This window comes from Callospermophilus lateralis, chromosome 2, assembly GCF_048772815.1.
Source record: "Callospermophilus lateralis isolate mCalLat2 chromosome 2, mCalLat2.hap1, whole genome shotgun sequence".
NCBI classification, from domain to species: Eukaryota; Metazoa; Chordata; class Mammalia; order Rodentia; family Sciuridae; genus Callospermophilus; species Callospermophilus lateralis.
In genome coordinates this window covers 165,502,004-165,528,184 of record NC_135306.1, presented here as the reverse complement: position 1 = coordinate 165,528,184, position 26,181 = coordinate 165,502,004, and the positions used below count along the sequence as shown (strand labels likewise).

The 26,181-nt window shown below is 34.0% G+C and overlaps 1 protein-coding gene across 20 annotated transcripts in view; it reads left to right on the top strand.

Annotated features, from left to right (window-relative positions):
- Positions 1-26,181, top strand: part of Sox6 (SRY-box transcription factor 6) — a 578,220-nt gene that overhangs the window by 129,849 nt on the left and 422,190 nt on the right. Inside the window, exons 3-4 of one of the 20 annotated variants that reach the window (XM_076846920.2) lie at positions 13,120-13,198; positions 14,099-14,154. The exons of 18 other annotated variants lie outside the window; for them this stretch is intronic. The gene's annotated coding sequence lies outside the window, so the exon portion shown is untranslated. The remainder of the gene's footprint in view (positions 1-13,119; positions 13,199-14,098; positions 14,155-26,181) is intronic. One more of the 20 variants, XM_076846922.2, reaches the window with a different exon arrangement.

Below are 26,181 nucleotides of genomic sequence, written 5' to 3'. Positions count from 1 at the left end.
ACATGTGTATTTTTTGAAATCAGCATCTCAATCACTTATATTACTTATATTTAGAAAAAAATGATAGTAGCTTTAGAAGTTGTTGATATTTTTCACATTATCTACAAAGCATAATACTGGCCTATGGTTTTTACTCTTGTCATCATTAGTAGTGGTAATATGGTATAGCCACGAATAATTGTTTGTTTATGAATACTTCTAAGTACTATATTTGAAAAATCTCAGACTTCATATATTAAAAAATGAAGTCATTTATAACTTTCATATTGAATTCTTGCTACTTTTAAAAATTATACTTCTCTTTTTTATAAAAGGTTATTTAAAGGCGAATATACCTGGAAACTTTTTGTTTTGTTTTAGTATTTATTAATATCACAAAATGTTTTCGTTGAGTGTGTATTTTCAGGCAGTTTCCAACTTAATAGGTAAAGTTCTGAAAGTGTGTTGTGTGGAGTGGTCATTTCATAGAAACTATGTTATAGATGGTGATTTGGTGCCTTGGGCAACTCTTAAAATCTATTTATTGCATAATATGTTTGAATAATATTATTTATAGTACCATAGTAGCTAATTACTGTTAAGTGGTTATGTAGTCTCATTTGAAATCTAACTTTAATAACATTCTTCCGATAAATTTTTGGTAGAGGGACTTGACTTTTCCTATTTCCACTCTAACAGTGCAGAGCAGTGGAAATGAAAAACACTTTGAGATTGTTTTTGAGAGATGAGGAGGGTTTCCTGATGTCCCTGGCTGTGGAAGGAAAGTTAACTAGGTATCCTGATTGAAGTAGGAGGGAATGGGTAATCCTGGTGGTCCTAGTATGGACCAGATGTCTGTTTTCATATAATGGCCATTCAATTGGAGGTTCATATATTTTGAAAGTGAAGAGGGTTCATTCTATAACTATATAGTGATGAGCCAAATGATGGAAAAACCCAATACTTCTGTTCATTCACCTCGTCTCACAGTACATTCCACGTATTTCCATTTTTGTATTTTACTTACTCCTCCCTGCCCCATGACTTTGGCTCTTGGATTTTAAATGGTAACATTGGTGAGATTACTTAAATTTCTAATACCAGAACAGTTTTGGAATGCATTATGTATTAAGTTTTATATGAAATGAAGTGTAATATGCATATAGGAAGTAGCTGGGATTGATTCAAATTTAAATATTCCTAAATATATGATGACCCAAATGAAGATGAGTAGTTCATTACTGTTTCACTACATTTGATACTTAAGAGTATCAAAAGAAAGCCATTTAAAAGTGAAAGTAGATAGTAGAAAAGTTATTTGGTCACTGGCAAAATATCATTTGTACTTCAGCAATTTTGCATCCTATTTACTCCTTCTACTTCAAATCTGGCAAATTGCATTTTTTTATTGCCAAAGGGAGAAAATATGAAAAAAAGGAGAATAGTGGAGTAAAATGAGGGGAATGGTATTTTAAAAGATTACAAAGATTAAAGTTGTCAGTTTAGGAGAAACAATTTAATGAGTTATGGGTAAAATGGAAAGAATTTAGTTTCTCAAAGAAATAAATGGGCTCAAAAGTGTAGGGAGAAAGTGCTTGGCATTACGAGTCATGTATTTTTCTTAACTTGGAGCATTTGGCAAACTGAAAACTCAGCTGACTTCATGCCTACCAAGTGAAAAATCTGATTTTTCATCATCTAAGCACATAGTTGGGTTACATACAAACAGAGCTATTCAGTGTATAGGTGCAGTGGCAGGAAGCCAACAGTGAAATCAAACATATAAGCACCCTATAGAACCTCTTAAATTACTGCTGTGCTGTTGCCAGCTGTGCTGCCATGGAACAAGAGCTGTATAGATTTCTGTGCAGTGACTAGTTTACTTAACGCATCTTGATTGGTTCTGTTTTTGCCCCTGTTCTCTTTGGCTGACAGCTGACCACAATACTAGGTCAGCTGAAATAAGACTGAAGTGAACACACCTACTTATATGAACCTCCTCTTGTACACTATCTCAATCTCCCCATTCTCCCATATACACATACTCTGTCTGTACTGGGAAAGGAGAGATTTTATCCAAGATAACTTTATTCAAGTGAAGCTAAGTTACTGGGTGGCACTTTGCAGTTCTTTAGTTCCATAAATCCATTAGATTTTTAGGAGAATCATTTGTCTTATTTGTAAGGACCTAAATTTATTGAATATAAATTTAGAATGGCATGCTCAATTCTTCTAATTGTATTAACTTTTCTTCATTTTAAATCATTACTTGCTTTCTAATTCTAGAGCTAGGAAAGTTGTTTAGAACTCATCTAGTTTTTCTCTCTTGCCTTTGGATAAACTCTGATAGTTGGCAATTTCTTTTAGACTTCCAAATAAGAAGATATATTCCAAAGGAAATTAGATAGCTTACAGATGAAACATGAAAGCTTACAGATTCATATGTTCTAGTTCCCATTAAGTCAGGAGGCTTTCAAACACTTTTTTTTTTATGACAGCAAAATGCATTTTGATTCATTGTTAAACATTTTTGACTGTGACTCAGAATAAGAAATAAATTTAGGGCCTGGGATTATGGCCCAGTGACAGACTGTTTGCCCAGTATGTGTGAGGCCCTGGGTTTTTATTCGGTACCACATTAAAAAAAATCCATCAAGAACTAAAAAAAAATTTAAAAAAGAAATAAATTGTGGGCTGGGAGTGTAGCTCAGTGGTAGAGCTAGCTTACCTAGCATGTGTGAGGGACTTGATTTGATCCTCAGCACTACATATAGATAAACAAAATATATTGTGTCCATAACAACTAAAAATATTTAAAAAATAAATTTATATGCTAACCTAGTATGTAATGTAAATGAAATAAAAAGTTTTGTTAACTACATTTATTCTTAATATGTTCAGTGTATTTTTCTTTACTCTCCTTGCTTCCTCTTTCTTTACTTCCTCCTCTCCTCCATTTTTTCTTTTTAAATAGAAAATGCCAATTGATTCAGAAAATAGGTTTTTTATGATTGATTCAACCAGTAATTTGAAAAATTTTGTATTAAAGTAAGCAATTTCCTTTTTTAAGAATTAAACTTCATGTTCTTTGGCTTACCATTTTTTCTAAGAACTAAGGCTCTTCCACAGGGTATTGCTTACATGATATGTTTTGATAAAATCATTAGGAAGGTAAATTTTGTACTATAGTATTAGCTCATAATTTGTTAATAGCACCATGTTTTAGGTGCTTAATTATACCAAGTTGTTGTGTTAAATTAGATAGATATATGGAAAAAACTGTTAATTTATCAATTTTTAGAAAATTTTATTATACCAATTTTTTTAGAATTAAGTTTCAGAGTATATGTCAACTTTCCCAAGAGTAGCACACTAAATGATAGAGCCAGAATTCAAATTCAGAATTCTTTTAATCAGTGATCAAGCTTGTTCTCTATTCCTCAATCCTAATAGTTTCTTAAGTTTTGTTTAAAAATATTAAGAGCTTTTTGAAGAGTATATATCACAAAGCAAAGGAAAATGGAGTTGTAATGATGATTTTTGCCTAATAATATAAACTGGAACTTCTTGATAAAATAATTTTCTGTCAGCAAAGAAAAGGGAAGAAGGAAAGAAGGAAGAACAGAAGAAGAAGAAAATCTCAAAAGCCCTTGATAGAAAAACTTAACGCCTATATAAAAATCTTATATAGTAAAATATTGTAAGTCTTCTTTTTATGGATAAAACAAATAGATATACATAGAATTACATCTTAGAAGAAAGGATGTGTAGGCCAGGATATTTTAGCAAGTCAGAGGAACTCAAACATGAATGAAGAGTGGAATTTTCCATAATAACTATGTTTGTTGAACAGGAACAGAGGAAAAAATGACTATCATGCCTGGTTTTGAAGAAAAACTTGTTTATGTGTGTAATACATTGGAGAAATTGTTTGGGATTACTTTGACTATGAGGAAATGTGACCGCCAAAATACTTAACCAAGGTGTAGGGCTATGGGAGCCATGAAACTAATTAAATCAAATAAGAATAAGTATTTGTAAAAGTAATTCACTTACCTCATTTTTCCAATCCCTCTTTTTCAAGAGAAAATATTTTAAAAATAAAATAATAGTTGAAGTTGATTTTTATATCCTTTTTTTCCCTCTCCCAAACCCTGGCTCATTCCCAGGTTATTAGTAGACAGATTCTGTCTCCCTTCTCTTTTCCCCTTCCTTTCTGTCTCTTATTTCTTTTCCTTTCTCTTCTTTTCTCTCTACCACTTTCCCCCAAACTTTGTCATCTTTTCTTTCTTACATTTTGAAATATTACATGCAATTTTTACAATCTCCATTACAATCATTGTTCTCTCAGTAGAAATATGATTCTTGAATCTTCTAAGTAAGAAGCAAAGGAAACTTGTGTTTGTTTTTTAAAAGGATTATTGAGAAAAACAGTATCCATTTTGCCTTATTGCATCTTTCTCTTTCTCCTCTACCCCAAGCACACAGTTTCAGAAAGAAATATTATCCTGTTTCTGGAAAATGTTGAAATATTGCCTTCTACATTGTATTTTAAGATTTGTATCTGAGGTTATTTCATGACCATTAGAAAAAATAGATTCTTCATTAAAATTGAAATTGATCTAGATAGTTCTGTCATACTAACTATAAATAATGCTTGGTAAGCACACTTTTGTACTAGGATATGGACTTGTTCAATATGTAATCACTATGTGATACTACCTCAGAAAATAATTGAAAGCAATCAGGTACACTGGATCTAAACCTTATTGAACTCAAGGCCAGAATTTTAAAACCAAGCCTCCTCAAGGGTGCTCAGATAAGGTGGAATAGGATGAGTTTGGATTAAATGTACTTTAAAAAAATGCTTTGAAGGAATAGAGGAAGATGAGAAGAACTACTTTCAGTGACAATAGAATGTAGTATGAACAAGATTAATAATAGGTACATGATTGAAATAAGTTGATGAAGCTCCCCAATAGTTCTGTGGGTAGACAGATTTTATTTATAAATAAGGATGTAAAAATACCTACAGACACATGACTGCAACCATGTTGGGCAAATTTGAAGTATGTTGGTAGGCTGAGTGAGTTACAGAACAAGAAATAAAACAATTGCACATTTAAGATGGGAGAAGAGGCCCAGAAGTCATTAGTTGGGAAAGGATGTGTAGAATTGCTGACCATATAAGTTATAGTTTTCCTGATTTATTGAGTCTAAAGTAAAAGATCAAATGTTACCCTGCTGTTTCCTTGTTTTTATACACACACACACACACACACACACACACCTATTTTGGTATTAGGGATTGAACTAAGGGGTGCTTAACTACTAAGCCCCATCCCCAGCCCTTTTTAAAATATTTATTTAGAGACAGGGTCTTGCTGAGTTGCTTAGGGCCTCTCTAGGTTGCTGAGGCTGGCTTTGAACTTCTGATTCTCTTGCCTCAGTCTCCCAAGCTGCTGGGATTACAGGCATGTGCCGCTGCACTGGGCTATTTGTGTATTTTTTATTTTAAAGAGAGAGAGAGAGAGAGAGAGAGAGAGAGAGAGAGAGAGAGAGAGAGAGAGAGAGAGAGAGAATTTTAATATTTACTTTTTAGTTTTCGGCGGACACAACATCTTTGTACGTGGTGCTGAGGATCGAACCCTGACCGCACGCATGCCAGGCGAGCGCGCTACCGCTTTAGCCACACCCCCAGCCCTATTTGTGTATTTTAATATGTATCTGAAGGTGAAATTTCAGTCCGTACATTTTCAGATATGGAGTCTATTTATTTTTTATTTTTATTTTTGGTACCAGGGTGCTTAACCACTGAGCCACATCCCCAGCCCTTTTTTTTTCCTTTTATTTTTTTATTGGTTGTTCAAAACATTACAAAGCTCTTGACATATCATATTTCATATATTAGATTCAAGTGGGTTATGAACTCCCATTTTTACCCCAAATACAGATTGCAGAATCACATCGGTTACACATCCACATTTTTACATAATGCCATATTAGTAACTGTTGTATTCTGCTACCTTTCCTATCCTCTACTATCCCCCCTCCCCTCCCCTCCCATCTTCTCTCTCTATCCCATCTACTGTAATTCATTTCTCTCCTTGTTTTTTTTTCCCATTCCCCTCACAACCTCTTATATGTAATTTTGTATAACAATGAGGTATGCGATTTCCCTTTTCTCTCCCTTTCCCTCCCACCTCATGTCTCTGTTTAATGTTAATCTTTTCTTCCTGCTCTTCCTCCCTGCTCTGTTCTTAGTTGCTCTCATTATATCAAAGAAGACATTTGGTATTTGTTTTTTAGGGATTGACTAGCTTCACTTAGCATAATCTGCTCTAATGCCATCCATTTCCCTGCAAATTCCATGATTTTGTCATATTTTTAGTGCAGAGTAATACTCCATTGTGTATAAATGCCACATTTTTTTTTATCCATTCATCTATTGAAGGGCATCTGGGTTGGTTCCACAGTCTAGTTATTGTGAATTGTGCTGCTACGAACATCGATGTGGCAGTATCCCTGTAGTGCGCTCTTTTATGGTCTTCAGGGAATAGTCTGAGAAGGGCAATAGCTGGGTCAAATGGTGGTTCCATTCCCAGCTTTCCCAGGAATCTCCATACTGCTTTCCAAATTGGCCGCATTTAGAGACAGGGTCTCACTAAGTTGCTAAATTCCTTGCTAATCTGCTGAGGCTGCCTTTGAATTCGTGATCCTCCTGCCTCAGTCTCACAATTTGCTGGGATTAACAGGTGTGCACCACTGTGCCTGGCAGATATGAGTCTATTCTTGATTCAGGAGTCTTCTGTGTCTTATGATCATTTAATGTTATCAAGATATCACTTCCATATTTCACTTTACATTATAGTAGCTATTAGGGTGACTTAATAAATTAATTTTTATGATGGGCGAATGCAGCAAAAATTGTAAGTATGATTACTACATGGATGTTAACTTTTTTTTTATTTTTTATTTTTTTAATTAGTTATATATGACAGTAGAATGCACTTATATACTCGATGTATCATACATTGGATGTTAACTTTCTTTCTTCTAATCTGACTTCTGGCTTCAGCTCTAACCAGGATCAACCTTCTTGGTTGCAAGGTGGAGTGAAATTTTGGAAGAAATGCATCTAAAGAGGCAAATAAGGCTTGGGGCTGTAGCCCAGTGGCAGAGCTCTTGCCTAGCGCGTATGAGGCACTGGGTTTGATCCTTAGCACCACATAAAAATAAACAAATAAAATAAAGCCATGCTGTCTATCTGTAGTATTAAAAACTACAGAATTTTTTTTTTAAAAAGAGGCAAATAATACTGTAATTAGTATAATTTTATAACTTGCTATCTCAGAAAATAGAATGGTTTACTCTTCTGCCCTAGTAGTTAAGGGAGCCTTGGGAGAACAGATTATTATTAGCATGTTCATTTAATTTGACTTCCTGGGAAATAGAGCTTTTGATGGTAAAGGGACTTTGGTAAAAATATCCTAAAGTAACTTATATTTTTCATGATTTCTTCTTGCTGTCCCACTCTAATTTCACTAGTTAATAGAAAAAAAAAAGATAAGGCCAGTGTGTAGTAAGTGTTTTTTTTTTTTTTTTTTTTTTTTTTTTTTAAATATGAGTTCTCATTAAGTCTCCCAGGTTGGCCTGTAACTTTCTGGGCTCAAGTAATCCTCCATCCTCCCAAGTTGCTGCAACTATAGTTGCATGCCACCACACCCACCATTATTTTAAACTGAAAATGTTTATAGAGATTTTGTCAAACAGCAAGAGCTATGGTTGATTTATAACAAGTTCTAAATAAATATTATTGAGAGAAAGTATGGAAATAAATATGTACATGTTCATTTATTAATTCTTTTTTTTTTCAATCAACATTCATCTGTTTAGGGCTTCTTATGTTACAGATAGACATGTTTGAGATTTAAAAGTTAAAAGCACAGTAAAGTCAGTTTAAGTTGCTTAAATCTCTAGTGGAGAGATAGGTAAAGAAAGAAATTACATTAGCATATTACTTTTAGAATCAAATATGAATGAAGTAAAAAACAGAAATTTGAAATTTACCAGGAAGAATTGGGAGAAGGCTTCACTTAGTAGGTTAACCTTTGAGTTGCTTCTTATAGGAGTAGTAGAGATATACCTGGAGGGGATATGGAGATAGAGTAGTCTATGTCAAGGGTACAGTATTTTAAAAACACCTAGACATTAAGTGGGCCTGATATGTTTTGGGAATGTAAGAAGTTTAATTGAATGTAAGAAGTTTAATATGTGGGTCAGAGGGAATGGGGGAAAAGATTAGGTTGAAAAAATACAGTTGAGATTTTGGTAGTGCAGTTGACTGTTTTCTGATATGAACCTGGAAAATGTTTAATTTCAACTAATTAATTTGCTCAAGATGTGTATTTTTCTTGGGATGACCTCTGTTATCTCCACAATATGTGCTATTTGGTGCTTCTACTAGAGCACATGAGACATTAATCTATTAAAATGAAGTTATGCAGATTATGATATGATATTAAAGGACTTTGGAATGATGTACTGTTGCTATTTTTCCTTAAAGTAGTCCTTTTTGGATTAGTTTTGGATTAGTTTTGAACTTGGCTAGTGAATTAATTTGTTAGATAACTTGTAAATAGTCAAAATGTTCTAAATTCTAAGAATTAATGGCACTATATTATAAAATAAATACTTAGGTTAACAATTTTTATTTCTATTTATTTCTTTTTAAGAGGTAATAATATGAATATGCAAAATATATAAATTCATATCATCTCCATAGCTTCAGAAAAGTGTCAACTGGAAACCAAAGTGTAACTTTGGTTTCTTTGTTTCTATGAGGTACTTATGATGTATACTTTAAAACTTTATTCTAGATGCAGGTTTCATTTTTACACAAGGAGAAAGTCAAGTTTTGCAATATTTGTTGGTTATGAAACACTTCAGAAGCTCTAAACCTCCTTTTAGTGAAATTATATTTCCTTCAACTTGAAATGCTTGAATAGGTCACTACCAGATTACAGACAGCATGATGTGCTTTCCAAGTCAAAAAGTTTTCCACCAAGTAATAGCAGCAGTGAAAATTGTCAGAGAAACAACTAATTAATCTCTGCTCCTTTACAGCTGTTTAATGTAATGCATAACTAAAAGTCCTGTTAAATTAATTAATGATTTCAATTATGAACTTTTCTCCAAAATGTTATGATTCGTATCAGGCTGATAATGCAGTGACCTGGGAGTGTGAAATCTGTGTTATGAAGAGAGTCGCCAGTTAATTGATTCACAAATTACTTAAAGTTTGTTGCACCCAAGGGAGTGCTCAGTTTCACAACAGTCATTTCTTAAAGTGTACAAACTCCTTTTTCACTTTAAGAATGTCTTCAAGCCTGGGGAGGTGGCTCACGCCTGTAATCCCAGCAGTTTGGGAGGTTGAGGCAGGAGGATCACAAGTTCAAAGCCAGTCTCAGCAATGATGAGGCGCTAAGCAACTCAGTGAGACCCTGTCTCTAAAATAAAATTCAAAATAGGGCTGGGGATGTGGCTCAGTGGTTGAGTGCCCCTGAGCTCAATTCCTGGTACCAAAAAAAAAGAAAAAAAAAAAAAAAGGTCTTCAGTTTTTGGCATGATAAAATGCCAGCATGTTTCTAGAGCTGAGTAATCTGAACATTTATGATTTAGAATTTTATGTGAATATATGGAGATTAAGCTTGTGCTAAAAGGGGAAAAATTTGCTATACTTAATGATTTTGTTTTGTGGTAGTTTTTTTTTCATTGCTTTAACTTTGGCAACTTTAAATCATTTTATAATTAAAAAGAACTCCATCCTTTGATTTTTTTGCAGTTGTTTTTTACATTGTGCATATTTTATGTTAAAAGACATTGTAATTATGCATTCTTAGGAAACTGAGGCCAGGCATGGTGGTGCACACCTATAATCTTAGCTACTCAGAAGGCTGAGGCAGGAGGATGGCAAATTTGAGGCAAGACTCCACAACCTATAGAGACCCTATCTCAAAATAAAAAAGAGGATTGGTGTTGTATTGTAGTGGTAAAGTACACCTGAGTTCAATCCCAAGTTTAAGAAAAAAGAAAAAGAAACTGTGAATGGAAAATAACACAACATAAATTATTTTTATAATTGCTAATTGAAGTATTTGGGTTATTGGTAGGTATAAAATACCAGCCTTAAATGTTGGAGAGGACACCAATTTCTCAATGCAAGAGTGTTGATTTCTATAGGACATCTTGAATCTTTTAAAAAAACTATGTAGGAAAAAAATTAAAGAGGTATTTTATAAACTTGCTTCTAGCCTGGTTATTTCACCCATAACCTAAATAACAAATAAAGTATACATATGTAAAAGGAGAAATATCATTAATACCTTATAATACATTTATTAAAATTTTATTAATGTTTTCATGCTGGGATTGGGTTAATTTCAAAGTAGATGAGGTGGTTAAAAATGAGAATACTTCCTTGACTGCCTATACCTGCCTCAGGTAGAAAGGAAGGAGGTGATTCTGAGAAAAGAAGAGATTTTTAAGTAAGTATAGAGGGCAGCAAAAGGGTCTTTAGACATGAGTGGCAGATCTAATAGTGGGCTGTAGACTCTTTTGTTCCACACACATATTTGTATTAAAGAATAAAAAGTACAATGCTTTTAGGGTGGCTGAACAATAACCTTTGCAGTTTCACTCTGTTTTCATGAGTAGTCTGAAAAAAATTTCTTTTAATATGAAAAACAAAATATTGTTTGGAGAAAATTATCTCTCAGCTCCAAATGGGTGGATGTATATTTACAGGGTGGAGCAGGAAGCTTCTATTCTGGATAGACAGTGTTTGAAAATTTTGCTTGTCCTGGTGACTCTTCTGTTTTACTTCTTTCATTTTTTTGACCCAAGAAAATTGTCCAAAGAGAAGATGAATAGAGAAACAGTATTATTATAAATAAGTTTATCTTTGTTACACTTGCTTCAGGGCAAAAAGAAATGGACTTGAAAGGGAAGTAAATTTATACTAATTTTTGCATTGTAGGAAATGTACTATTTTAGACACTGACTGACTGCTTCTGTTTTCTAAAATTAAGGAGCCTATAATCTCAGCACCATTAACAAGTGCTGTCATTCAGATACACAGTGTCTGGCTGATTTAAATAAAATGAAATGAAGATAGTTGTTTCTGGTCCCTTGGCTTCACTCATTGCCATAAACATATGCTCTGCGTCCCGCTTCTTTCCATCTTATTTATGACTTTAATTTGTTGTGTGGGCTGCGCTAGAAATTAAATTTAATATAATTCTCCAAGGGACCCTGTCATATAATAACATGGTAATTTCTGTGTATCCTTTTGAAAAATGAGGAAATTAATTCTTCCTGACATGTTCTAATTATTCCAGTGTGAACGGCAAATCCGTTTTTCCTAGCCCCTGAAGTGTTATAGGCAAATGGCTGGTGTTCAAAGCAGAGGTGCTAATGCTGACCAGCAGTGCGTTTAATTTGAAACATGAGCAGACACCTTTCAACACACCTTTGTAATATTGGAGTACTTTACAGAAATTAATTCACTACTTATTTGGCAGCTTAGCCTTGGGGTTATGTTTTTTATTCATCAATACTATAGTCATGTTAGCATAATGTTTCCCATTTCCTTCATGCTTGGTGTCTATGTGTGGAACTTAAAGTGTGCAATGAATAGTTCAGCTGTGTGAATGAAGGAGAATTCAGACACTTCAGAAATACCAGTTGTATGCCAAATTTTGTTTACTCTTTATAGAGAGGTGTAGCGAGGTCTTGAATGTTAAACTTAATTATAGTCTATGGTTAGCAGCTTTAGCTGAAATTACATACTGTAGTAATTATTGGGACAGTCTTGCTGTGAAAAGACTACTATAGACTCTGCTATCCTTCTAAAAAATTCAATTGTGAAAATCTTAATTTTTACATAGGGAATGTTACCATAAAGAATTTATGAATAAAACTTATGAAATAGATCTCTCAAGATGAACTCTGCCATGAAAGTAGCTAAACTTAGGAGATAAAGGATTAAAGTCCTCTTTGGTACTGTTGGTCACGTGTAACCATGTATTCATTCAGATCTATTGGATAGTCCATGTAGTATTCTTTAGAGGAATTAAAAAAAAAGAATTTGCTTATCTGTGATCTTTATTGTAAAACTGACCATTATATACATTTCTCTAATCAAGTCAATCATGTATGTCAGCCCTGATACAATTCCTTTGTTTTAGTGAACAGCTGATAGTTGCCATTACACATCAGTCATTTATTGTTATAATTAACAAGAAAAATGAATGCATGAGATCTTACTTAAAATAGAAGATAGAAACACAATTAAACTTAAATAAAAGAAGTAGGATTGTGTTTGGAGTGGATGTAATTAAGGTTCCTCTGTTTTTGTATCTTGATGTTATATTCCCTTTAAATTTTAACTTAAAAAGGAGAAATGAGAAGAGTAACATAATTATTCTGATAAATAGAAGCAATATTGCCCATATTTTCACTGTTGATCACTCAGCTGCTAGATATTTAATTTTATTATCTCCATCAATCTACAGGAGAGATTTAGATTCGATATTTTCCTTTCTACTAGACTGATGGAAAAGTGGATATCTTTTGGCTAGAATCTGGGGGAATATGACAGTGTGCTTTCTCCTCCTCTGTACTCTTCTTGTCAGGGCAAGGTTTTTTATGATTATTTCTGTGGATTTATAAGGCAGTAGATGAAAGAAAGTATTGCAAATAAAGAGGAAGCAAGTAGATCCCTTCCTAGACCTACAGATTATACAAGTTGCTCAGGATATCCTGATCATGGACTTCTCTCTTTCCTAGGAAAGGAAGAGAAATCTGCTACCCTTCTTTTCCTTCTCCTCCTTTTCACTGAAATTGTAGAAGGATTAGCATTGAAGAGCCGAGACAAAAGCTAGACCAGATCCTGGTCCTAGGAGACCAGATCCTTTCCACAGTCTGATGTATCATTTATATAGTTCTAAGAAAGAATTGAAGATTTTCTCTATACCTAATATTCTTCAAAGTAAAGGATCCATAAAAATTGTTGACCAGGTTACAAAAAAGCTGCTATATGTGCAATTCTGCATATACCTAGTTCCATTCTCTTTCTAGGAAAGAAACTGCAAACATTTTTATATGCTTCCATCTCAGGATGCTGCAATCAGTGTGTCCAGCAAAATAAATGAAAGAGGTAAATATCCCCCAATTTTGAATTTTTTTTCTTTAAAAATGTTAGGCTCAGTTTTTGGTCATTTTAATTCCAAAAGTCTTTTATTATTTCAAATTAATGTATAGAAAAATATGTTAAACTTATTTCTATATTCTCTTTACCTGATATATTTTATTTTCAAATAGTTAAGTTATAGTTTGTTATTTATTTTGCATATATATGTATACGTATAATGTATGTGTATATACACACAAACTCACACACACAAACATATACATATTGCCAAAAGGCGTATAATTCATTTATCTCTTCTTGTTAAACTCATTGATACCTTTCTTTACACCAGTATGTTTGTTTCATAAATCAATGTCATTAATTTTTCAGGCTTATTCAGTTTTGTTTTTACCAATGACTAAAGTTAAGAACAAGGTTTTTCCCCACACTTATCCACACACTTATATTTTTTACAAGAATAATAACAACTAACATATATTGAACATATACTGTATGCCAGGCACAGTACTAATCACTTTATGTGAATTGTTCCATGTGAAACTATAAATAGCTCTTCTAAGTAGTTATCAGGTTAAACAATTTTTCCAAGTTATACAGTTATACAGTTTGCAGGTGTAGAGCTGAACATTTTAATATATGTTGAGAACAATGCCTAGCACACAGTAAGCCTTCATCCAATGATAGTTGCTATTATTGTTTTTGTGGGAGAGTGCTGGTGGGTTCTTAATATCAATCAATATTTGTTGATTTTCTTAATTATGATGATAATGATGGGGGTTGTTGTGGTGATAGACTAGACTACTTGGTCTTTAAACCTAGCTTGTGAACTTAGGTACTTATAAAAATTGTAATCTTAATTCATACAAACAGATATTCTTCCAATACTTACATGAAATTCTCTTTTAGGTACTACAAGGTATATAAAATGTCTCTGCTGCCATGGAACTTACAATCTAGTGGAGGTGGGTGTGGTGATATGGGCAAATATATACAAACTGGGTAGAAAAAAATTCATTTTATTTTATATTTTGAAATAGTTTAAGGAGAGAATTTTTAAGGCCCTTACATTCTTAAGTGAGCCCACAGCCTTGAATAGATTGTATTCTTGGTTCACAGGGAAGGTTAGGATTATGATTCAGTCAGTTTGGGGACGCAGCAAAGTGGGATGATTTCACACATATTGAATTTAAGATGCTAGTTGGACCATTATGTGGAGATGTCAGACACTTAACAGCAAAGGACATTTACTGATGACTTCTTTTGAAAAAGACACAGAAATTCACTGCTCAGAACGCATTTTCTCATTTAATATTTCTAACAACCCAGTGTAGTAGTTGTTATTATTAGTAACCCCATTTGGCAAATAAGGAAACTGAAATTTAGAGAAATAAATACCTTGCTGTGTGAATAAGCTTTCCATAACTGTACAAATACCTAAAATAAATCAACTTAAAAAGAGAAAAGATTTATTTTGGCTTGTGGCTTTCAATCCATGGCTGGTTGGTCCCATTGTTTTGGGGTGTGTGAGGCAGCACATCATGAAGAGAAGCACATGGTGGTACAAAAAGCTCTTCACCTAATATCTGAGATGTGAAAGATAGGGACGTGTCCCACAGTCCCTTTAGAGAATATGCCCCCAGCGACTGCAAGACCTCTTACTAGGCTCCATCTCTTGAAATTTTCACTATCTCCCAAGCTGGGGATTAAACTTTTAAAACATAGGTCTTTGGGGATATTTAAGATCCAAACTAGCCTTTATCTGAAGTTGCAGGGTTAGTAGGTGACAGTGCTGGGGCTTAAAATTAGACCTGTCTTGCTGTGTTCTTAATCATGAAAGTACATTGTATAAAAGTGTGACTGAGTAGAGATACATATTTAGGAGTTATCTGCAAAGAAATGATAGTTAAAATCATCTAATTAGGGCTGGGGAGTAGCTCAGTGATAGAGTGCTTGACTAACATCCATAGAACCTGGGTTTGATTCCCCTTAATGAAAACAAAACAAAACAAATCCCCCATAACCAACCCATATAATAAGTTGATATTTCCTTATAAAGAGATTGGGAGGGAGAGAGAGACAAAAAGAGAGACAAAGAGAACACCCTAAGATTAAAACTTCAGGGAATGGTAAAGGGTTATGACAGAAGCAATGAAAGAACACTAGAAAAATACTTGAGGAAAAATAAATAAAAAATGTTTTTATGTCATAGAAATCAAAAGAGGACTTTCAACAATAAGTGAGTAACCAACAATAATTGCTGTTGATTACACACAGCAATATCAAGTGTTAAAATATGAGAATTTTAGAAGACTGAGGATTTGTCAATAGGAGCTTGTTGCCAAAGTCAAATGCTAGAGGATAAGAACTGTGGTTTGAAGATGAAATAGGGAAGTAGTGACAGAGGGATAGAATACTTTCTAAAGATTGGTAGCTGAAGAAGCAAGTGACTAGTGACCAGTGCAGTTTCATAATGGAGACCACTGAGAGAAGATTTTTTTTTTTAGGATATGGAGAACATAATCATGTTTATGAGCAGATGAGAAGCAATCAGGAAAGAGAGATGGGAGGAAGAAAGCCAAAAGAAGAGACAGAAAAAGGAGAAGAAAAATTGTTTTCTGTGTGCACGTTTTCGTGCATGTGCGTGTGTGTGTGTGCGTGCGTGTGTGTATGTGTGTGTGTGTTTTGGTGGAAGGCATCAAACCCAGGGCTTCCTTAGGCAAGCACTCTACTAATTGAGATATATTCCTATCCCTTTGTTTCTTGAACTATTTTTGCTCAAAGACTTTGATAGATGTATTAGTTTCCTAGGGCTGCTGTAACAAAATACCATAAAACAACAGAAATTTATCGTCTAACACCCCAAATTACGGGGTTGGCAGGGCTATTATCTCTCTGAAAACTTCATTGCTTCTTCCTAGCTTCTGGAGATTTGATAGCAGCCATTGGCCCTTCTAGATCTCAAATTCTATGATTCTACAACTAGTAGGTTATATTATTACATAATTCAGATTCTTATAAGGAAATGTACATATAGATTTCATGCTTTGTGAATTGTTAGCTTGTGAATTGATGTTTTATGTATATATATATATATTTATGTGAAAAAATTTAATGATAATTTGGAATTTGCAAAATATATATAAGCAAGCCATTAAAAATAAGTTTAAAATGTTATAATGCTAAATTTTCAGTTCTTAAAACCATAATCCTTTTCATAAGAAATTGATTATATTTAAAATAATGTGATTTGATAGACTAAATATATATATGCAAATTGTTTATACCCAGCACAATTATTGGTATTTATAGTCCTTTATTTTTAATCAATAGTTATTTTCTTTGCTAATGCTAGAGCAGTTAAGCTCTCAAAAATAATATTAAGTTTCAACTGTGGTGAATGATGTGATTTATCTTATATATTAGACTATGAAGCTGCATAATAGTTGTATATTTTGGCAATTGATTAATTACATAAGTTAGATTGCTACAATCTAATATTTAATATAACATATAATATAAACCTGTACATTTAAAAGTACCCAGGTAAAATGTAAATATTTCTTTAAATATTTGTGATTACCATTTTTTTCTATGACAGATTTTATAAATTATGTTATTTTTCTCTCAAGTATTTTTAATGTCTAATTTATGTGAACTATAGATATGGCATATCAGACAAATATTTAATGTAGTTTTCTATTGCTTACTAATTGTTTATTGAGCACTTGCTTATGAGCAGGTATTCTCCTGAGGAGTGGGGATTCACATCTCAATGAGAAAGGGTTCTTTATAGTCAAAGAGTTTAATGGTCTAGAGGGTGAGATAAATATGTAAATAAATATAGTACAATGTAATATACCACAATAAAGAAGAGATATAAATGAAATTTTCATAAAAGCAGTGACTTTCAGTCAGGTATTGATAAAATAATAGGCTTTTAAAGAATGTAAGCCCTATAAAGCTCCTATAAAGCTCAGTAGTCTCTTGTGCCTAAAATAATGCCAGGCATATAATCAGCACTATTTTTAGTAACTATTTTTGAAAGTCAAATCAGTCTTTAGGGATAAAATTTAAAAGCCCACTCCCAGAAGCAGGAAGAACATGAGCAAAATATAAAGATATTGAAAAGTATGGCATATGTGAAGGCATGATTTAATTTATTATGGTTGGAATGAGGGATTGAAGAAGATGTACAAAATATAATAAATAAGAATATGCACTTTGGGTCAGTCAGATTGGAATTTGAATCTTTAAAAAATTCTTTTGTAGTGCTAGGGATAGAACCCAGGGCCTTGTACATGCTAGTTAAGTGCAGTACCACTGAGCTATATCCCCAGCCTTGGAGTTCAAATCTTGACTTCATTTCACACTACTTTGAGATTGTAGGTAAAATGCTGAATGTCTTCCTCCTTTAAAATGTAGCTAACACTGGGCCGCGGTGGTGCACACCTGAATCTCAGCGGCTCCTGAGACAGGAAGAAGGCAAGTTCAAAGCCAGCCTCAGCAAAAGTAAGGGGCTAAGCAACTCAGTGAGACCCTGTCTCAAAGTAAAATGCAAAACAGGGCTAGGGATGTGGCTCAGTGGTCAAGTGCCCCTGAGGTCAATCCCCGGTGCAAAAAACCAAAACAAACACAAAAAAACCCGTAGCTAATAATATTTATTTATTTTTAATTAATTTATTATTGTTTTAGAGAGAGAGAGAGAGAGAGAGAGAATTTTTTAATATTTATTTTTTTTAGTTTTCAGGGGACACATCTTTGTTTGTATGTGGTGCTGAGGATCGAACCCAGGCCGCACGCATGCCAGGCGAGCGCGCTACCGCTTGAGCCACATCCCCAGCCCTAATAATATTTATTTATAATGTTACTATACAAATTTCCTGGCAATAATACCTGGCAAGTGGGAAGCACTAAACAAAATATGAAACCATTATTACTTTTTTTTTTTTTTTTTTTGAGAAAGCGATAGACCCAAAGGCTAGAAGAACACTCATTTAAAATCCTAAAGAACCTTGTGTCATATTAAGAAGTTTGAACTGTCCTGTATATGACTGGGAGCTGTTAAATTTTAGTTTGCTATTGAACATTAATCACAACTAAAGGAAAGTGACATTTAGTGGCTTATAAATTGTACTTTATCCTTTTCATAATATTCTATTACTGTTACACAAGTTCAACATTCCCCTGTCCTGCTCATATTGCTCAATTATTTGATGGCTCACTCCAAATAGAGAATAGATATCATGAACTTATTAACTTTATTAGGCAAAGTGACCTTCTTAGGTCTTTTGAGGTTAAGGGATGGGTTAAATAATACATACCAAGAAACAAACAAACAAATCCAAAACAGGAAAACAAGCACAAAATAATTAAATCAGATAGCTGATATTTATAGGACTAATAAAAAGTGGCCCAAATATAATTAAAAGGGGCAAAAGGATGATCCAGTGGTTGCAGCTGAAAGTTGATTGCATTTTTATAGGTTATATTCCAAATCTAGTGGATACTATAAGGGCTTAGCTGACTCTATAAGGTCTTTTTTTTTTTTAAAGTATATATATTTTTAGTTGCAGGTGAGAACAATACCTTTATTTTATTTTTATATGGTGCTGAGAATCAAACCTAGTGTCTCATGCATGTTAGGCGAGCACTTTACCACTGAGCCACAACCCAGTCCCTAAAAGGTCTTTTAATAGACCACAAATTCTAGAGTTCATCTGTGCATACATCATACATTTATAACTATGTTTGATATCAAATGTTATGTTTTATATTCAATTGGTATAATCAGTGTTCACTTGAAGGATTTTTTCTTGGAAAGGGAAGAAGAATGGGAAAAAAGGGGAAAAAGAGTGAAGAAAATGGAAAAATAACGAATGGCTATGTTAATGAAAAGCCTGCTATTGCTATTGTTAGTGTTTTCAGGTTGAAGAAGGCAAAAATATCACCTTCAGTCATTTCAGGTGAAATTAATACTGCTAGTCTAAAAGTTGTGATTAGTCTAACTTTCTTAAGAGTTGTTAGAAAATGTTTATTACTGGTTTTTCTGGATGAACATTTCTCCAACTATGATTTAAGCATCACCAACTGTGTTAACTAATTGCATTGAGGCATTTGATGCTCCTCCCTAATCTGTTGAATTGAAATTCCTAGATGCCTAGAGATTTAAAAAAACTCCTCAGACAATTCTAATCACCACAAAGATTGAGACCTATTGTCCTACATAAATAGTTGGGTAAAAATTTGAAATCTTAAAAGTAAGGCAAATGTAAAGCTGGATGTTTGATTAAGATAGCATGTATCACTGAATACACCTAAAATAATTCTGATATTAAAAACTAACATTTTAAAGTAACTTGTTTTAAATTTAAAACTCTAAAGAGTGTAGGTCAGTGTAGAATGCATATGTACAAAGTTCCTGGGTTCAATACCCAATACCAAAAAGCAAAACAAAACAAAATTACCTCTTAAGAGTAATAGCATGTGAACAGCTAATTTGTACATTATTTCAGTATCATTCATAAATTGCTTTTGAATCCTTTGACTTTGAAGCAATTCCATAAATCTGCTTTTGACTATAACTTGGTATGTGCCTTTGGATTAAGAATTGGATTTTTGAACTCTTTTAGAGAACTTTTAAAGTGGTGCTATCTTTTCATTATTCCTATGTCACTGGGTTGGGCCCACATATTTTTAAAAATGAAATAGTGCAAATTAAAAATTGCTATTCATCTCTATCCATCAAGTTAACTATTTTTTTTGAGTTGGTAGTAGTGGAGGGATGAGATGTGAAAGAAGTGACCTGAAAATATGAAACTAATGCTAGTTGAATATGGAGAAAGTATCAAGACATGGTGGTGATTGGTTGTCAGGGAAATTTTGGTGTAAAAATTACCAAGCAGCATCATTTCCTAGTTTGTAAATAAAAAATCATTTTTCTTTCCCTCTTCTTTCTTATTGCACACTTTATTTGCTATGGATAACTTAGTGACTAGCAGAATATGCAAAATATTTCATTATATCTAACTGGATGAGACCTTTATAGTTTTTAATAATAAAAATGTCAAAATGATGACTTTTTGTCAGCTTTTTTACTGCTGTGACCAAAAGACCTGACAAGAACACTTTTAGAGGAGGAAAAGTTTATTTGACACTCACAGTTTCAGAGGTCTCAGTCCATAGATTACTGACTCCATTGCTCTGGGCCCAAGATGAAGCAGAACACTATGGTGGAAGCAGCTCAGGACATGGCAATCAGAAAAAGTGTTTCACTCACCAGGGACAAAATGTATACCCTCAAAGTACAATTCCCGTGACCTATCTCCTCCAGCTATATCCTGCCTGCCTATAGTTACCACCGAGTAAATTTTTATTAGTGGATTAACACACTGATTAGGATGAGGTTCTTATGACCCAATCATTTCACCTCTGAAGTTTCTTTTCTTTTCTTTTCTTTTTTGGTGGTGCTGGGGATTGAACCCAGGGCCTTGTGTATGAAAGGTAAGCACTCTACCAACTGAGCTATGTCCCCAGCCCTAAAGTTTCTTGCATTGTCTAACACATGAGCTTTTAGGAGATCCCTCATATCCAAACCATAACAATGACAATGCCTTTGTAATACAATAGAATGTAAGAAATGGGGAAAGTTATCTATAATGAATACTTCACATAAAATCTGAGCTAAAATAAGACAATTAAAACACTAGAAAAGTATACAACCAGAGATATGAAAAATTGTGCTCTATATGTGTAATATGAATTGTAATGCATTCTGCTATCATATATAACAAATTAGAATAAAAAATTTTAAAACAAATAAAAAACTAGAAGATAAGTAATTTTAAGTCATCAATAACAATTAATGTTAATATGCTTCACATTCCTTTTTTAAAAAAACATTTTCTGTTTTCTTTTCCTCATCTGGTTTGTAAATGTGAATATTTGATTTTTAAAACTTTTATTTTCTTAACTATAGTTTGAATGGATATTATCAAAGGACATTGGGATTTTTCTGAGCTATTATGAGATGACTGGAACTTAAAAAATTTTTGTTATCCATGGATGTTGCTTTAAGCTGATCTGATAGTGGTAATTTTTTACAGTATCACTAGGAAAATAATATAATTTCCCAAATAAACACATTTAAATTTTTTTTCCATCTGTAAAAATTGTTTATTTCAGAAATTTGTCTGGGTTGATTTATGGAATTTATCACCTTAGATATAGAGTCTGCTATGTGCCATGTACTTCGTGAGACAATGTAGATAAAGCAGTGAGTAAAACAAAATCCATGGTCCTATTAAGTACATATTCTTTTCTTTTAAATATTTTTTTAATTGTTGATGGAGCTTTTATTTTATTCATTTATTTGTATGTGGTGCTGAGAATTGAACCCCATGCCTCACACACGTGAGGCAAGCACTCTACAACTGAGCCACAACTCCAGCCTAAGTTTGTATTCTTAAGGCAGTGGTAAGGGAGACATTGAAAACCAACAAATAAGCAAGTGAATTATAGACTATCAGAAGATGATGAGTGCTATGAAGCAATATCAAGCAGTATAAAAGAGGTGAAGAGTACTGAGGTGGGGAGTTTTCTCTTTTATTGTTTAAAATACAATAAAGGTTCATAGATAAGGTGATAAGTGGAGACCAGATATCATGCAGATATCTATAGGAAGACTATTTTCGGGAAGAGGGAACCAGTGTCCTCAAATAGAGGCATAAATTTATGAGTATGAGATGAGAAATAGCAGTAAGGAAGCCAATGTAGCGCATGATGTGAATGTTGAGGACATGCATGATTTAAGCCATTGTAAGGATTTTGGCTTTTACCCTGAAGAAGATGGAAAAACAGAGGGAGTTGGAGTCTCAGCAGAAAAATGAGATGATTTGGCTTCCATTTAAATAGGTTTAAGCTTCCTTCTGTGTTTAGACTGTATCTGGGAGGCTAGTTGCAGGGGGTATATTAGTTTATTTGGGCCACTATAACAAAATTCCATAGACTGTGTGGGTTATAAACAATAGGTATGTATTTCTAACACTTCTGGAAGCTGGGAAGTCCAAAATCCATGCACTGGCAGATCCCCTGTCTGGTACAGGTCTTCTTCCTTGTAGATAGCGATTTTCTCATTCTAACTTCACATGAGGTTAGAGGGCAGCTTTGCTCCCATGATGTAATCACTCCCCAAAGGCTAAACCTGCTAATACAATCACCTTAGGGATGAAGATTTTAACAAATGAATTTTGAGGGAACACAAACACTTGGACCATAGCAGGAGACTTTTGCATTAATTCAGGTAAAGGATGATGGGGTCTTAGATAAATGAATAAAAAATAAACTAGTTGTATCTTAATTTTGAACAATGTAATTCTTATTGACCTAGTTAGGTAAATCTTCCCTGGAGAAGTAATGGTTGAGCTGAGATTAAAAGGACTAGAGTAGGGTATGGAAGATATATAAAATATTTTAGGTGAAGGAAAGAGCATATGAAATGGTACGTGCTATATTTCTAGAACTGTTGCTAGTGAGGTGAAAGTTCAGAGAGCTAACAATTATATGCTTATTATTTGACATGTTCTATTTATTTCTCATACATAGTTTGATATAGTTTCATTGTTTCCATTTTATAGTTTAGGAATTGAAGCATAGGGAATTAAAGTGACTTGCTCAGGGTCAGATTGCTAAAAAATGGCAGAGCTTATTGTTTATTATAACTCTTTGCTCCCCTCATCAGTATAAGTTCATTGAGAGCAGAGATCTTATTTTGTTTGAAGCTATGTCCTTAGGAACAACAACAATTGTTGTTGAGCACATGGTAGATGCTCAGTAAATATTTACTGAATGAATGAATGGAATAATGATTTGAAATCAAGCTGTACTCAATCCAAAGTCCATCTTCTTAATCACATCCTGTGTACTCAGATGCAGGGTAGAGATATCAGATTTTTATTAGACAAGTTTTTGATAAGGGAACAAAGTTTTGGGCCAGTGCCATATAAAAGGGATGAAAAAAAAAAGCATTGTTGAAGGGGAGACAGATATCAGAAATAATAAGTGGTTCAAAACAAATTTACTATGAACTAGAACAGGTCAGAAGGGAGAGGAAAAGAAATCTCTTGTCTTAAATCTGGTTGGGTAAATTTCACAGTAGCTTTCAACAGAACCTAGTCCTGCAAATATGTTTGCCTTGCAGCCCCAATACTGCCCATTGCTTTGACGTATCCAGTCTGTTTCCTGGGAAACAGAACACAGTCAATAAGTCCTACATAATTTTTTTCCTCTAGTCCCTTTTGATCTTTCACTCAGCACTTCCTTCTCCCCCAAATGTTTTTCTCACCAGGTACTCTCATGTAATTTTTCCTCAGTGCAATATGACCAGTGAGAAGCAGAGAATCTCTCTTGACTTCTTGGCCCTTAGTTCAGGTGTGTAACTTAGATATTTCCCTCTGAAATAGAACTTTGTGTATTTTATTCTTAGGAATTTAGGCCTTAATATTTTTGGTTTTTCACTTCACAGTAGCTCTTGTTGTTTTACATTTCATAATATTTTCTTCTCCTTTTTTTTCTCAAAGAAATGTTACATCTATTTTCATGATGTGACATCTCCATTTGTGCTTCTCCCGCCCCTTCCCATTCCCTCTAGAGAAGATCTCTTCTTTTTCATAGTACTGGAGATTCAAGTTCTAATTCCTGTTTTGCCTCTTTTTGGCTTTGTAAACTTGAGTGAGTAATTTGATAAATTGGACTCTGCACAAATACTTCAGATTTCTTAGGACAGTTTTTCTCAACTGTGCTAACCCTTAAAATATTCTTATTTCTTACTGTCTTCCTTTTACTGTCAAAATATCTTAAAAGAGGGCTGGGGTGTGGCTCAGCGGTAGAGCACTCACCTAGCACTTGTGAGGCCCCGGGTTCGATCCTCAGCACAACATTAAAATAAATAAATAAAGGTATTGTGTTCAACTACAACTAATATGTATGTGTGTGTATGTGTGTGTGTGTGTGTGTGTGTGTATCTTAAAAGAATAGTATTTATTTTCTGATTATATCCTCTTACTTCTCAATCCATTGGCATCAAGCTTCCATTTGATTCTGATTAACTATTGTAATCTGCCTTCAAGATTACTAGATTGCCCATTCCCACATTTAAAGTCTTTTTCTCAGTTCTTGTTCTTTTCACTTTCTGTAGCAGTTGATATTATTGACTAAAAATAGTTCAGCACAGTACTGATCATGTAAGTAAATTTTCAGTAAGTTTTTAGTAAGTAAATATTTCTATTTATCCTTTTTTTTCTTTTAGTTATCATTGGGCCTTTATTTTATATTATTTATGTGCCATGCTGAGAATCAAACCCACTGCCTCACACATTTGGCAAGTGCTCTACCACAATGCTATGACCCCAATTCTTAGTCTTTTTTTCACGGGGGAGGGTGGGGACCGGGATTGAATTTAGGGGCACTTAACCACTGAGCCACATCCCCAGCCCTATTTTGTACTTTATTTAGCAACAGGGTCTCACTGAGTTGCTTAATGCCTTGCTGTTTCTGAGGCTGGCTTTGAACTCGTGATCCTCCTGTCTCAGCTCCCTGAGCAGCTGTGATTACATGCAGGTGCCAGTGCACCTGGCTTTTTTTTTTTTTAATTAATCCACGTTTTCTGTTCATAAACCAAATTTATGCATTTCCAAGTTTTGTCCCTTGTCTACTACTTTTACTTTTTATTCTCTCTTGGAGGTCTAATTTGTCCTAATGCCTTTTAACTCTACATGAAAGAATGTAATATCTACTTTTCCCAACTCAATCCTGAGCATTTTACTTCTTCCTGTTTGACTCTATGTTTCTACATGGATGTACCATTGTCACTTCAAATTCTCAAAGTTCACTATCTTTTTCCTAAATCAACCTCTTTTAGGCCTTTGTGTTTTTGACAGTGAGACCAGCACTCAGTCACTCAAACTTGAAATGCTAGTAATGTGTTGATTCCACTTCCTTTATGTGTCACTTCAGCAGTCACTTGCTAGTTCTTCAAAAGTTTGTTCAGTGTTCGTTGCATGTAAAGCACTATTATAGAAGCTGGAAAATATAAGAGAAACAAAACAGACGAGAATAAATGCTACTAAGGAATTTATTTTCTAGTTACTTTCATTAATTCATCTACTTATTTAGTAAATATTTATTGAGTGTGATGGAGTGACTATTTTGCATAAGGTTGTCAGAGCGGGCCTCTTTGATATGGAAACATTTGATCAGAAACTTGAATGCAGTGAGAGAGCAAACCATGCAAGTTACTAGGGGAAGAGCTTTCAGGCAAAGGGGGAAATGTGCAGAAAGGCATTGAAATGAAAGGTGCTTGGTTGTTCAAAGAAGAATTGGTACCAATGGTGTGCTTAGAGCTAAATGAGTGCATAAAAGGGAAGTTGGAAATAGATAGCTGGTGGCCAGATCAAGTAGTGTCCTCAAGACCTTGATGAAGACTGACTTTTATTCTGAGTGAGATATGAGATAGGAGGTCGGGGGGATTTAAGAGAGAAACAAGGTATGGTAATTCATATTTTAAAAAGAATCACTCTTCTATGAATAGACTATATAAAAGCAGGTATGGGATCAGGGACACCAGGTAGGAGGCTCAAACAAAGGTGTTTAGATGACATTGCTTAGACTAGAGTAGTAGCCACAGAAAGCAGTACATACTAAGGATACCTAAATTAGGGGATCCTCCATTTTGGGGTTAGACATAATCTCCTTCGGTAGCATGACCTGAAGAGTTGGCAAAATCTTTCATTCTAGCTGCCTTTTCCTGAGAAGATTACAGCCCTATGCCAGGATACATGGCTTAGTAAGCAGTTTTGCCTAGATTTGCAGCCTACTTGCTTCTTTAACTGAGCATCCATGAGCAGTAATAAACAGACTAATGGTACACAACCATCCTGTGTGGAGGGAAAGAAAGTGAGAAAGAAAGAAAGTCACTCATTAAAAGGAACTTTTTT